Genomic DNA, 14,022 nt, shown 5'->3' with positions numbered 1-14,022 from the left:
TTTGCAACCCAGGTCCCTGGGTGGATCAGAGTAGCCTGAAGATCAAAGTGAATACTCCGATATTAAAGGTCTGTGCAGTGAGGAAGACGCGTTTCCCCTGTTTACCCAATTTGGAAGTGAACAAGCCCAGCTAAACAGGGAAACACGTCTTCCTCCTTTAATACCGGCGTATTCACTTTGATCTTCAGGCTACTTTGATTCATCACAGAAGAGTGAAGGGGCCAAATATCCCTTTAGGGATATTTGCTTCACCTGAATGTCAGTTGACTCTGATCTAATCAGGGCTTAAACCACAACAGATTGATCAGAAAATCTATTTTTCCTGTTCCTATTGACAACCTATGTGCACTCTTGCTACCCAACAGTACATGCTATTTTGAATGGAAATCTTCACTCTGCACCTGTATACCTACATCAGTAGCTCCTATGTCATGTGATGCATTTTCAGTAATGTCAGGAACATTTCCATGTATTTATTATTGAAAACTATAAATCTCACATATAACTATATTACTCTCTTTCTTCCTACAATTTTTCTTACTTAGTGGACTCTCATCCACGATTCAGAGGATACCCTCTGTCTAACACGGACAGCAGATCCACGCTCCACATTCCTGTGATTTCTATCTTGCTAAAATGCTCTTTGGAGCAAAATCTTTCAGATTTATTCCAGGTGCACTCTCATTAGTGCGTTAGGCACTTGTGTCAGTTTTCTACTACATTACCTCACCGCATATGCCCAATCTCGTCTGATCTTGGAAGCTAAACAGTGTTGGGCTAGGTCAGTACCTGGAAGGGTGACCCCCAGGGAATACCAAGTGTAGTAGTACGATACGAATATCTGTCCTGACAGAGCACTAACAGCAGGATCACCATTTTTTCTTCTTTCCTACTAAACTTACAACCTTACGTTCTTGATGTAACCACTGACAATTGGCTATAAATAATTGACTAAGGAGAATAATTTACCCAGGGACTCCTGAATGTGGATAACCTGCAAGATAAGGACATAATGAGGACAATGTGAATCCGGTATATAAGGTCCTGTATATAGGGGGTCATTTTGAGTTGATTGCTCGCTAGCAGTTTTTAGCAGCCGTGCAAACGCATAGTTGCCGCCCACGGGGGAGTGTATTTTCACTTTGCAGGAGTGCGAACGCCCGTGCACCAAAGCACCTGCAAACACATTTTGTGCAAAACAAGACCATCCCTGTAGTTACTTATCCTGTGCAATGATTGCTGCGACGAGTGACACGGTAATGATGACACTGGCCATGCCTGCGTTTTTCCAAACACTCCCAGAAAATGGTCAGTTGACACCCATAAACGCCCTCTTCCTGTCAATCTCCTTGTGTTCGGCTGTGCGATTGGAAACGTAGCTAGAACCAGTGCAAAACCACAAAGGACTTCGTACCCGTACGACGCGCTTGTACATTCCGGTGCATACGCATGCGCAGATTAGCCGTTTTTTCCACTGATCGCTACGCAGCGAACAACAGCAGCTAGCAATCAACTCGGAATGACCCCCTTTATCCAAATCCTAAGACCAATACAGGTCTCATTAAGACAAGCATTGCTTGGACTGGTGTGATAGGACACGGCTGCAGTACTGTCAGTGTCTGCACTCCTCTACCAATCTATAATTGATATAGACAAACAAAAACATACCCATTATTTTGTAATTTCCTTTTTTCATGTTGGGTCCGTCCTTTGGAATGTTGGATACAAAATTAATTTTATATATAAGACAATAAAAGTTATATTTTAATTTACTAATACTCACATCTTTTTATTATCAAGTAAAACAAGAGTGCGTCCACACAACAGTCTTCTTTCTCTCTAACCCTGTTTTCAGCTATAACACTGACTCAGGGCGCACCACCAGACAGATCTAATTAGGGAAGATCTTCCCACGACATTACCCAATTCTGGTTTCACGATAGAATCAGACATCAGACTAAATCTCTTTTGACTTGTGCGGAATCATCAACCTGTATTCGACATTTTAACAATGTCAACATCATAACTAACGGCACTTTGGTGTCGACTTTATGAAGTTCAAAATTTTTATTGTTGATCTTTTGACTTGGGGGGTCATTCCGAGTTGATCGCTCGCTAGCAGTTTTTAGCAGCCATGAACACGCATTGTCGCCTTCCACGGGTGGAGTGTATTTTCGCTTTGCAGAAGTGCGAACGCCTGTGCAGCAGAGCGCCTGCAAAAATATTTTGTGCAAAACAAGACCAGCCCTGTACTCTTCATGTGCGTTGATTCTAACGTTGGAGGGTTGGCTTTTGACGTCACACACCCGCTCAGCGTTCACCCAGCCACGCCTGCATTATCCCTGGCATGCCTGCGTTTTTCTAAGCACTCCCTAAAAACGTTTAGTTGACACCCAAAAACGCCCCTTTCCTGTCAATCTTCTTGCGGCTACTAGTGTGAATGAAAACGTTGCTAGAACCTGTACAAAACCACAAAGGACTTTGTACCTGTACGTCGCGCGTGCGCATTGCGGTGCGTGCGCATTGCTGTGCATACTCATGCGCAGAAATGCCCATTTTTAGCCTGGTAGCTGCGAACAACAGCAGCTAGCAATGAACTCGGAATTACCCCCTACATCCCATATTACTACCCACATACTAAACTTAGCAAATTGGCACTGTATAAATAAATGATAATATTTATGGGACCATTCCATGGGGGAGTGCGGAGCCTCTCCCCCTTATGTGAAAGTTAATGAGATTGGACATTGCTCAGTCTAGGATACTAAACATGACTATGGTATAGTGTAGTGTGCACCTATAAAGGGCAAGGGCCAGCATGCCACCAAACTTAGTAAAATATATAATGGAGCGCTAAGTGTGTGTAAAAGCGCTAATACCTATAAAAAAAGGGGAGTTAGTAAAACAATGTTTATGGTCCTTTCGTGTGTATTTTTTTTTTCCGTTCGGCCAGGCAGAGTTGGAGCGGTGACCAACCCGGTCAGGGACACGGCCGCTTCCTCCATTAGGTGATTTTCTGTGATCGAGAGAGAGCAACAGAGGGAACCAGCCGAGCAGCAGGACATTGCACACAGCAATAGAGGTAGGCAGCGGTAGGGAAAGTTAGATTAGACATCACAGCCGGACTCCCCTTTTGCGGTCCTTACCGCCGGCAACCATACGGAATCCCTAACAGGATCCAGAGTGGACTATTTTAAGAAAATACACACAAAAGGGCTGTAAACATTGTTTTACTAACCCCCCCCCTTTTTTTTTTTTACAGGTATTAGCGCTTTTACACACACTTAGAGCTCCATTATATATTTTACTATTCTGATTACGTTTTTAAGGAGCTGATTAAATTAGAGATGTGCACCGGACATTTTTCGGGTTTTGTGTTTTGGTTTTGAATTGGGTTCCGCGGCCGTGTTTTGGATTCGGATGCGTTTTGGCAAAACCTCCCTGAAATTTTTTTGGCGGATTCGTGTTTTTTTTCTTCAAAAACCACCTCAAAAACAGCTTAAATCATAGAATTTGGGGGTCATTTTGATCCCATAGTATTATTAACCTCAATAACCATAATTTCCACTCATTTCCAGTCTATTCTGAACACCTCACAATATTATTTTTAGTCCTAAAATTTGCACCAAGGTCGCTGGATGACTAAGCTAAGCGACCCAAGTGGCCGGCACAAACACCAGGCCCATCTAGGAGTGGCACTGCAGTGTCAGACAGGATGGCACTTAAAAAAATTGGCACCAAACATCACATGATGCAAAAATAAATGAAAGAAAAAAGAGGTGCAAGATGGAATTGTCCTTGGGCCCTCCCACCCACCCTTATGTTGTATAAACAGGACATGCACACTTTAACAAACCCATCATTTCAGCGACAGGGTCTGCCACACGACTGTGACTGAAATGACTGGTTGGTTTGGGCCCCCACCAAAAAAGAAGCAATCAATCTCTCCTTGCACAAACTGGCTCTACAGAGGCAAGATGTCCACCTCCTCCTCATCGTCCGATTCCTCACCCCTTTCACTGTGTACATCCCCCTCCTCACAGATTATTAATTCGTCCCCACGGAATCCACCATCTCAGGTCCCTGTGTACTTTCTGGAGGCAATTGCTGGTGAATGTCTCCACGGAGGAATTGATTATAATTCATTTTGATGAACATCATCTTCTCCACATTTTCTGGAAGTAACCTCGTACGCCGATTGCTGACAAGGTGAGTGGCTGCACTAAACACTTTTTCTGAGTACACACTGGAGGGGGGGGGGGGGCAACTTAGGTAAAATAAAGGTAGTTTGTGCAAGGGCCTCCAAATTGCCTCTTTTTTCCTGCCAGTATACGTACGGACTGTCTGACGTGCCTACTTGGATGCGGTCACTCATATAATCCTCCACCATTCTTTCAATGGTGACAGAATCATATGCAGTGACAGTAGATGACATGTCAGTAATCGTTGGCAGGTCCTTCAGTCCGGAACAGATGTCAGCACTCGCTCCAGACTACCCTGCATCACCGCCAGCGGGTGGGCTCGGAATTCTTAGCCTTTTCCTCGCAGCCCCAGTTGCGGAAGAATGTGAAGGAGGAGCTGTTGACGGGTCACGTTCCGCTTGACTTGACAAGTGTCTCACCAGCAGGTCTTTGCACTTCTGCAGACTTGTGTCTGCCGGAAAGAGAGATACAACGTAGGCTTTAAACCTAGGATCGAGCACGGTGGCCAAAATGTAGTGCTCTGATTTCAACAGATTGACCACCCGTGAATCCTGGTTAAGCGAATTAAGGGCTCCATCCACAAGTCCCACATGCCTAGCGGAATTGCTCCATTTTAGCTCCTCCTTCAATCTCTCCAGCTTCTTCTGCAAAAGCCTGATGAGGGGAATGACCTGACTCAGGCTGGCAGTGTCTGAACTGACTTCACGTGTGGCAAGTTCAAAGGGTTGCAGAACCTTGCACAACGTTGAAATCACTCTCCACTGTGCTTGAGTCAAGTGCATTCCCCCTCCTTTGCCTATATTGTAGACAGATGTATAGGCTTGAATGGCCTTTTGCTGCTCCTCCATCTTCTGAAACATATAGAGGGTTGAATTCCACGTCGTTACCACCTCTTGCTTCAGATGATGGCGGGGCAGGTTCAGGAGCGTTTGCTGGTGCTCCAGTCTTCGGCATGCGGTGGCTGAATGCCGAAAGTGGCCCGCAATTCTTCGGGCCACTGACAGCATCTCTTGCACGCCCCTGTCGTTTTTAAAAAAATTCTGCACCACCAAATTCAATGTATGTGCAAAACATGGGACGTGCTGGAATTTGCCCACATGTAATGCACGCACAATATTGCTGGCGTTGTCCGATGTCACAAATCCCCAGGAGAGTCCAATTGGGGTAAGCCATTCTGCGATGATGTTCCTCACTTTCCGTAAGAGGTTGTCAGCTGTGTGCCTCTTATGGAAAGTGGTGATACAAAGCGTAGCCTGCCTAGGAACGAGTTGGCGTTTGCGAGATGCTGCTACTGGTGCCGCCGCTGCTGTTCTTGCTGCGGGAGGCAATACATCTACCCAGTGGAAAAGAAAAAATATACAGCGCTAATTGACACAGTGTAATCTAAAAATATATATATTTAATGTAAAGAAGTTGTGAATAAAATTTCTTTTAAACAATTTAAAAGGCCTACACTCTGAGGTATAGTATGTCTCAATAAAGACTTCAGGTGGACTGAAAGATCTGTTTAAACTGACACTAAATATGCTAAGCACTCATCAACATAGTTAAACCAGCATATAAACAGTCATAATAATGGACCGAATGTAGATTAATTCATCCAATTGGATGTGATTACCAAGTCTGTGTTCCGTTTAAGAAGGCTCCCGTAGAATGTAAGTCCGTATGGCAACGGTGACAATTGTTGGGGTCCTGGTTCACAGTTCACTCGGAACTCCGTGTTCCATAAATTGGATCTTTGACAAAGCTGCCTGGAGCAGCGAAACGCGTTAGGCAAAGACCTGTGTGGACATATGCTGACCAGCACCATCATCACGCCACCATTTACAGTCAGGACCTCTGCTTCCATCTTTGTCTCCGTGAACCAGGATCCCCACCGGCATTGCTATTGCCCATTACATCTATAAGAGGATCCAATTTATGGAACACGGAGTTCCGAGTGAACTGTGAACCAGGACCCCAACAATTGTCACCGTTGCCATACGGACTTACATTCTACGGGAGCCTTCTTAAACGGAACACAGACTTGGTAATCACATCCAATTGGATGAATTAATCTACATTCGGTCCATTATTATGACTGTTTATATGCTGGTTTAACTATGTTGATGAGTGCTTAGCATATTTAGTGTCAGTTTAAACAGATCTTTCAGTCCACCTGAAGTCTTTATTGAGACATACTATACCTCAGAGTGTAGGCCTTTTAAATTGTTTAAAATACATTTTATTCACAACTTCTTTACATTAAATATATATATTTTTAGATTACACTGTGTCAATTAGCGCTGTATATTTTTTCTTTTCTTCTTGGTATTTAAAGGGTTTGACTATCCCTTATTTATTCAGCTGCTAGGAAAAACACACTCATCACAGCGCCTATATATATACTTGGTACATACTTTTTCCAGCAACATCTACCCAGTGGGCTGTCACAGTCATATAGTCCTGAGTCTGCCCTGCTCCACTTGTCCACATGTCCGTGGTTAAGTGGACAATGGGTACAACTGTATTTTTTAGGACACTGGTGACTCTTTTTCTGACGTCTGTGTACATTCTCGGTATCGCCTGCCTAGAGAAATGGTACCTAGATGGTATTTGGTACCGGGGACACAGTACCTCAATCAATTCTCTAATTCCCTGTGAATTAACGGATACCGGACACACATTTAACACCACCGCAGCTGCCAAGACCTGAGTTATCCGCTTTGCAGCAGGATGACTGCTGTGATATTTCATCTTCCTCGCAAAGGACTGTTGGACAGTCAATTGCTTACTGGAAGTAGTACAAGTGGTCTTCCGACTTCCCCTCTGGGATGACGATCGACTCCCAGCAGCAACAACAGCAGCGCCAGCAGCAGTAGGTGTTACACTCAAGGATGCATCGGAGGAATCCCAGTCAGGAGAGGACTCGTCAGACTTGCCAGTGACATGGCCTGCAGGACTATTGGCTTTCCTGTCTAAGGAGGAAATTCACACTGAGGGAGTTGGTGGTGTGGTTTGCAGGAGCTTGGTTACAAGAGGAAGAGATTTAGTTGTCAGTGGACTGCTTCCGCTGTCACCCAAAGTTTTTGAACTTGTGAATGACTTCTGATGAATGCGCTCCAGGTGACGTATAAGGGAGGATGTTCCTAGGTGGTTAACGTCCTTACCCCTACTTATTACAGCTTGACAAAGGCAACATGGCTTGACACCTGTTGTCCGCATTTCTGTTAAAATAATTCCACACCGAAGAGGTGATTTTTTTATTTTATTTGACCAGGCATGTCAATGGCCATATTCACCCCACGGACAACAGGTGTCTTCCCGGGTGCCTGACTTAAACAAACCACCTCACCATCAGAATCCTCCTTGTCAATTTCCTCCTTAGCGCCAGCAACACCCATATCCTCATCCTTGTGTACTTCAACAGTGACATCTACAATTTGACTATCAGGAACTGGAGTGCGGGTGCTCCTTCCAGCACTTGCAGGGGGCGTGCAAATGGTGGAAGGCGCCACCTCTTCCCGTCCAGTGTTGGGAAGGTCAGGCATCGCAACCGACACAATTGGACTCTCTTTGGGGATTTGTGATTTAGAAGAACGTACAGTTCATTGCTGTGCTTGTGCCAGCTTAAGTCTTTTCATTTTTCTAGCGGGAGGATGAGTGCTTCCATCCTCATGTGAAGCTGAACCATTAGCCATGAACATAGGCCAGGCCCTCAGCCGTTCCTTGCCACTCCGTATCGTAAATGGCATATTGGCAAGTTTACGCTTCTCATCAGACGCTTTTAATTTTGATTTTTGGGTCATTTTACTGAACTTTTGTTTTTTGGATTTTACATGCTCTCTACTATGACATTGGGCATCGGCCTTGGCAGACGACGTTGATGGCATTTCATCGTCTCGGCCATGACTAGTGGCAGCAGCTTCAGCACGAGGTGGAAGTGGATCTTGATCTTTCCCTATTTTACCCTCCACATTTTTGTTCTCCATTTTTTAATGTGTGGAATTATATGCCAGTAATATATCAATAGCAATGGCCTACTGTACTGTACTATATATGTATACTGTTGGTCACCAAAATGCTGCACTGTAATACTAGAAGCTATAGAAAAGTACATATATTATTGTATATATCAGTACAGAGCGGTGTAACTGTGACCCATGTGTCCTGACAAGCAGTATAGAAGCTATAGAAAAGTATATATATTATTGTATATATCAGTACAGAGCAGTGTAACTGTGACCCATGTGTCCTGACAAGCAGTATAGAAGCTATAGAAAAGTATATATATTATTGTATATATATCCGTACAGAGTGGTGTAACTGTGACACGTGTCCTGACAAGCAGTATAGAAGCTATAGAAAAGTATATATATTATTGTATATATCAGTACAGAGCAGTGTAACTGTGAAACATGTGTCCTGACAAGCAGTATAGAAGCTATAGAATAGTATATATATTACTGTATATATCAGTACAGAGTGGTGTAACTGTGACACGTGTCCTGACAAGCAGTATAGAAGCTATAGAATAGTATATATATATTACTGTATATATATATATATCAGTACAGAGCGGTGTAACTGTGACACATGTGTCCTGACAGGCAGTATAGAAGCTATAGAAAATAAGAAAAGTATATATATTATTGTATATATCAGTACAGACAGAGCGGTGTAACTGTGACCCATGTGTCCTGACAAGCAGTATAGAAGCTATAGAATAGTATATATTATTATACTGGTGGTCCTCAGTCCCCACAATGCAGCACACTGAGCACAGAGATTTGCAGCACACTGAGCACAGATATGGAGCGTTTTCAGGCAGAGAACGTAGATATTTTCAGCACACTGAGCACAGATTATTTGCAGCACACTGAGCACAGATTATTTGCAGCACACTGAGCACAGATTACGGAGCTTTTCAGGGGAGAGAACGCTGCCACGTCCTCTCCGTTCAATCTCCAATGCACGAGTGAAAATGGCAGCAACGCGCGGCTCCTTATATAGAATACGAATCTCGCGAGAATACGACAGCGGGATGATGACGTTCGGGTGCGTTCTGGTTAACCGAGCAAAGTGGGAAGATCCGAGGTTGCCTCGGAACCGTGTAAAATGGGTGAAGATCGGGGGGTTCGGATCTCAACGAACCGAACCCGCTCATCTCTAGCTTAAATACATAAGCGCGGTGACTATTTGGATATTTATCATGCCACCAAATTTAGTCATTTCCCTGCCTCCTCTCTTCCGCGGGCCCGGATTTCCCACAAGTCAACCTAGGCACCTGCCTAGAGCACGGTGGGTACCAAGGCGACCTTGGACCGGCCCCATAAAGAAATCCAAATGAAGAAAAAAAGGAAGGATGTAACTTGCGCCTATGGAGCCGCTTTGTACTAAAAACTCTCGGATACACCAAATCCAATTTCACATTCACAACTATACACTCTGAGTAGTCCACAAGCGCTACCAACATGAAACTAAACACATTACAGACAGTTTAATATATATATGTGTATAAAGATCTTTTTTGAGGTTCGGAGTCCTCTAAGTGTTGGGTGGATTCCTTCTTGCTATTCGCACCTCTGGACTGACCTTCTCTCAATGGGGGATGTTCCTCAAAAGGTTTCTTTGCCGTACCCCTTAGAACATCTGGTCACCGGAATTTCACCCTCCTAAATAAAGGACGCTCACCTCATGTATGTGCCCTATATGCCTTGAGTGGTTTCTTTACTTTACTTCATATTTCATATGACCCTCTGTACATATATCATCGGAGCAGATCCTGTCCCATATATACCATGCTCACCTTAGAATAAGGCCCTATGTTCCTTAAAAGGTTTCTTTCTCCGTATGTCCTTAGGGTTCTCTTCAACACCCCTGGAAATCCTCATGCAGTGTATCAAAAAAGGTATAAAAAACCCAAAGTCCAGAATTTCATAAAAAACATTCAAAAATTTATTTTCCACAGGACGTGGCTTTTTTTGGTCCCCTCATGCGTCTTACAGGGTTCCTATCCGCCTCGGAAGTGTAACGTCCACTGTTGTTAGCGGCTGTGTTGTACTTCCTGTCTTTGGCATGCAAACAGGAAGACCATTTGGAACGCAACGGTAAATCTTCATTAACACTGCGCCGGGACTCTTGTGCAAAAGTATATAAATAAATAAAAGACAATTCGTTAGAGAGGAATGATACAGAAGGTTTTATATCCTATTTCATATGTCCTATATATATAAATATAACAAAGACCCCTAGATTCATCTATAGGAGGGCGAAGAACCTAAAAGAGAACGTGGTGAGCAGCGTGGTAACGGCTCCAAGAATGCTCACTAGAAATGTATCCAAGGGCTTCTTCAGGTGTGGTCTGTGTATTATGTGTAAGGCATGCAAAAGCAAAGAGAGTAAAGTTACACAATACAGATCTACACAAACCAATAAGGTTTATAATATTAAAGACTTCATCACCTGTAACAGTAAGAATTGTATTTACTTGTTAGAGTGTTCGTGTGGGTTACAGTACGTGGGGAGAACCACACGGATGCTCAAAGTAAGAATGGCGGAACATGTCCGCAATATTAAAAAAGGTCTTGAATCTCACAATGTCTCATCCCATTTTGGTAAAACCCACGAATGTAATATTGGTCATCTAGTCAGGTTTTGTGGTATTAAAGTGGTAACACCTAGTTGGAGAATAAAAAATGGTGAGGCGAACTTGGCTAGGACTGAGATGAGAACTATTTATGAATTGGGAACCTTGGCCCCAAAAGGGCTGAATATAGACTTCGAAATCAAGTGGTTCCTTTGAATGGTAAAAATGTGTATAGGGGGTGATGTATTCCAATACTGCCAGACCCAATGGATATGAGGTCCTTAATAACATTGGGTCAACTAAAGGTCTGTCCATATATTAGGTCCATCTGCAGATAAGGTGGGCCCCAAAGGAAAATGATAAGTGTAGAATATAACAGATAAAATATATTGGGATGTCATCCCCCATAGATTTCTAAATTTGGTACCATGTTCTGTTTAGGAAAGTAGGCGATTAAGTGGTGGAAGGACATATGAAATAGGATATAAAACCTTCTGTATCATTCCTCTGTAACGAATTGTCTTTTATTTATTTATATACTTTTGCACAAGAGTCCCGGCGCAGTGTTAATGAAGATTTACCGTTGCGTTCCAAATGGTCTTCCTGTTTGCGTGCCAAAGACAGGAAGTACAACACAGCCGCTAACAACAGGGGACGTTACACTTCCGAGGCGGATAGGAACCCTGTAAGACGCATGAGGGGACCAAAAAAAGCCACGGACATACACACAGGAAGTGATGTCGTAACCGGAAGCTGCGGGCTATAACGATATTGGAACGAAGGGTAAAATATGGATATACTAGTCTGGATCCGGCACCGGGTCCGTGCAGGAGAACCATAGGGACTTGGAGATCCGTGATTCTGGACCAGATATTGGACTATACCAATTAATGTTTTAATGCATTTATTTTATGAATCGTGTATGTTTGTTTCACATATTTGATGTTCTATGGAGTATATGATTGATATGAGGAAAAGTCATAATAGAAGTTTGGGAATTGAATGCAGTTTAGCTTATAATTAGACAGCTGTGATTTCTGATTGGTTTGGGAAGTCAGGGGAGACCTTAGTGGGGTATAAAAGGCCTACTGGGTTGGTCCCACATTATGCCCTGAGGAAGGATTTGTTATCCGAAACGCGTTGGCACTACTCTTTTTTGACCCCAAGTGGTAAGGTTTTCTCATTTTTTTCTCCCGGGCCCGGAACCAGAACTCTAGGAGAAATTCCTAAGATTCGTTTTTTTGATATAGGGTAATACATCATTCCCTGACGGGTTCCGAGGGGTATTCTGTGGGATTAACCTGTGGCCACTATTGTTTAGGGGTTTATTTTAATAGAATATATACTTCTTACCATTTTTTATGGCATTTTATGTCCTGTGGAAAATAAATTTTTGAATGTTTTTATGAAATTCTGGACTTTGGTTTTTTTTATACCTTTTTTGATACACTGCATGAGGATTTCCAGGGGTGTTGAAGAGAACCCTAAGGACATACGGAGAAAGAAACCTTTCAAGGAACATAGGGCCTTATTCTAAGGTGAGCATGGTATATATGGGACAGGATCTGCTCCGATGATATATGTACAGAGGGTCATATGAAATATGAAGTAAAGTAAAGAAACCACTCAAGGCATATAGGGCACATACATGAGGTGAGCGTCCTTTATTTAGGAGGGTGAAATTCCGGTGACGAGATGTTCTAAGGGGTACGGCAAAGAAACCTTTTGAGGAACATCCCCCATAGAGAGGAGGTCAGTCCAGAGGTGCGAATAGCAAGAAGGAATCCACCCAACACTTAGAGGACTCCGAACCTCAAAAAAGATCTTTATACACATATATATATATTAAACTGTCTGTAATGTGTTTAGTTTCATGTTGGTAGCGCTTGTGGACTACTCAGAGTGTATAGTTGTGAATGTGAAATTGGATTTGGTGTATCCGAGAGTTTTTAGTACAAAGCGGCTCCATAGGCGCAAGTTACATCCTTCCTTTTTTTCTTCATTTGGTATTCTATATACACCGATTGGGGTGTGTCTTGCTGCCTAATTATAGGATGTTTGTCCATAGGGCCCAGAGAAAAGCCCAATTGGATGACGTTTTTGGAAATAATAACAGTCATGACCTAGTGGATATTAATTTGGATAAAGTCATGTATAAATTAGAAAAACTATTAATTCAGGAGGGAAAATTATGGTGGGAAGTGGTTTCCCTGGAAAGGTATTGTACCGATAGGTTGATACCAAGAGGGTTAAGGATAAATAAACTCCCATCCTTCCAGAGGGTGTCGGGGGAATTTATTGACTCATGGAAAAAAAACATAGATGCATGTTCGTTTTCACTAATGGAATTGATTATTTGTGAGAAAAAAAGAGAATTACAAAAAGTTGAAGGAGAAATAGAGACCTACAAATCCTTAGCAGAACCATATATAGGTTCAAAGGAATATAAGGATATGGAGGAGGTCATTACCACAAAGATTATGAGGAATGAGAGAGAAATTAGGAATAAGAAACAGAAAAAGTACATTAGGGACAAAAAGATAAAGAAGATGAAGTTAGAGAACCTCCAAGGAAAACGGTGTCTGACACTACTGTGTCATACCAGGCCCTACCTAGAAGATCACCTTGGAGAAATAACAGGAGATATTTTAGGAGAGGAGACGCCTCCTTTGAATCTAACAGGATGAAAGAAAGGCCAAATCCAAGTACTTTAAAACAAGGGAACGACTTTATAGATAGACAGAGAGATTTGACACCTAGGAGAGAGGAGGATGTTTATAGAAAAAGTAAGGGATATTTGGGAGGAAGAATTGATCATTACGAAGATAGATGAATGAGGCCTACAGAATGGGGAAAGAACCCATGGAGAGAGAGAGAGGATATGTCGGGGATATCCCATAAGGATCAAAGAAGGGAATATAACGATAGAAATTATGAAGAATTCCACAGGCCACAAAATCCCACTACCTCATCTTTTTTAGAGAAGGGTACATACAGACCCCCAAGAAGAAGATAATATCCAATAAACGAGGAAAGAGAGGAGGCAAAAATAGATCCCTTAATAAAAAAAGAAGAGATAGGAAAAAACAAAAGGAGGAAAATATAGAAGGGAATACAGTTGTTAGTATAGAAACAATTCAGGAAGATACACAGGGAAATAGCGCAGGTGTCACCAAGATTTATAACTTAAGCGGGTATACACTTTCAGCACATGAGCAATCCATCCTTGAAAAAGGACTTAAATTTGCCCCC

General features: G+C 42.7%; 1 pseudogene; it reads left to right on the top strand.

Moving 5' to 3' along the window:
• Positions 1 to 711: 711 nt before the first annotated feature.
• On the top strand, positions 712 to 830 carry LOC134931420 (5S ribosomal RNA; annotated as a pseudogene).
• The last annotated feature ends 13,192 nt before the right edge of the window (positions 831 to 14,022 follow it).

This window comes from Pseudophryne corroboree, chromosome 5, assembly GCF_028390025.1.
Source record: "Pseudophryne corroboree isolate aPseCor3 chromosome 5, aPseCor3.hap2, whole genome shotgun sequence".
Lineage (NCBI taxonomy): Eukaryota > Metazoa > Chordata > Amphibia > Anura > Myobatrachidae > Pseudophryne > Pseudophryne corroboree.
This window is presented reverse-complemented; position numbering and strand designations above follow the sequence as displayed.